Here is a 1,630-nt window from a genome sequence, read left to right on the forward strand (position 1 = left end):
GAGGCATTCACTCACCCACACATCCTGATCCCTCTCTCTGCTCCCCTTAAGAAGTCCAGAGGAGGGAACTCTGGAAGACAGAAAGGGATATTTAGGAGTATTGCAAAAGTTGGAAACAGAATTGGAACAGTGTTGGTGAGAAAAGTTACGCTCTTGGAATAGACACACACACACACACACACACACACACACACACACACAGAGTCAAAGACTAGCAGTGTCTACCTCTTCCCCCACTTAAAGGCTGCTAGAGATTCTGAGAATGACTATGCCTGCAGAAGACATTGCAGTCCTTCCTGTCACAAAATGTTTGCTGAGAGGGGTTGGGCCACAGTCCCTGGGCTCTGCCTTTGGGGCACACTATCCCTGAGCCATGGTGGCTTTGATAGCAGATTCAGGAACTTGCTCACTGTATCCATGTAGACACCATTTTTCTTCTTGGAGTGGACCAAATTTCCAACTACCATCACTTCAAAGAACCCGGTGGCCTGTGGTCCCCTCATCGCTGATGTCCAGGAAGCCAGGGAACTCAACTTCTAATTTCTTGAGCTGAAGATTCTTGGACTTCTAGTTTCAAGTGTCACAATAAACAATATGGATGGCCAAAGCCATGAGTTTGGACAGAGACATAGCCTGGCCAGATGCCAGCTCCAATCAGCAATTCAGATGCTAGAGTCTCCACATGCGGCCACCATTAACTCCTGATCATATGTTACCTCTTGAAATGTTAAGCATTGACCATTTCTTCTTGTTGCACTGACATTGTGCATTCCTTGCATCTCCTTTTGACGGTATCTGCTTCATTCAGGATTTTGACTATAGTATCCTTCAATATTTAAAGTTGAGGCTTGAATTGCCCATGTAGTTCAAACCTACCTCTCAGTCCAGTGTATTATCCTGTAGTACCACACCAAGTCTCACACTTAGGATGCTAGAAATTTGAATTCAGGCTGCTGACTCTAAGAAAAGAATCCCTCTTTATGTCAGCTCTGGAGAAAGTTACTCTTTAGAGTTTATGGTCCTAGGAGAACTTCTGGCTTGTGTTCTTTCTTCTCCAGTCTCTGCTTGCTAACTTTCTTGTTTAATGTTTTCTATATCTCAAAGGACATTAACATAAGACACATCATGCAATTATATTATGTAATTAATATAGCAAAGAAAGCTCTTTTTTCTTTTTAGTGTTTTATTGTGAATTATGAGCTAGTTTAAATGGTTGGGCAATAGCTTTACATTCATTATATTATATATCGTTTCACTGTCATGGTTACAATCCCCTCCATGAATCATCAACCAACCAAAGGGTAAATACCCTGCAAGCCTGCCCCCCAGTAATCAGCACACAGCCCCTGTCCCTCTCTGGGTCTAAAGTCCCCAACCCTTATATCTCCCACATCACCATCTCTGCTTCCATCTCTGGCATCACTGCTTCTCTGGGTAGGGTCCCACTCTCCGCTCTTCTTCCTTGATGGTCCCAGGGACTTCTGCTCCTAGACTGCAAAGTCAGTCAATCCCCTCATTTTGCTATGAAACATCTACCTTTACATTTCCAACTCTCACAATCAGTCCTGATAACAATTATTCACTATTGTATCACAAGAGACCTATCTGCATCCCCTTTCATCAGCCTCAC

At 43.5% G+C, this 1,630-nt stretch overlaps 1 pseudogene; it reads right to left on the bottom strand.

Annotated features, from left to right (window-relative positions):
* Positions 1 to 360: 360 nt before the first annotated feature.
* Positions 361 to 612, bottom strand: LOC102826239 (annotated as a pseudogene).
* Positions 613 to 1,630: the final 1,018 nt, after the last annotated feature.

This window comes from Chrysochloris asiatica, unplaced genomic scaffold, assembly GCF_000296735.1.
Source record: "Chrysochloris asiatica unplaced genomic scaffold, ChrAsi1.0 scaffold00435, whole genome shotgun sequence".
In the NCBI taxonomy this organism is placed as follows: domain Eukaryota; kingdom Metazoa; phylum Chordata; class Mammalia; order Afrosoricida; family Chrysochloridae; genus Chrysochloris; species Chrysochloris asiatica.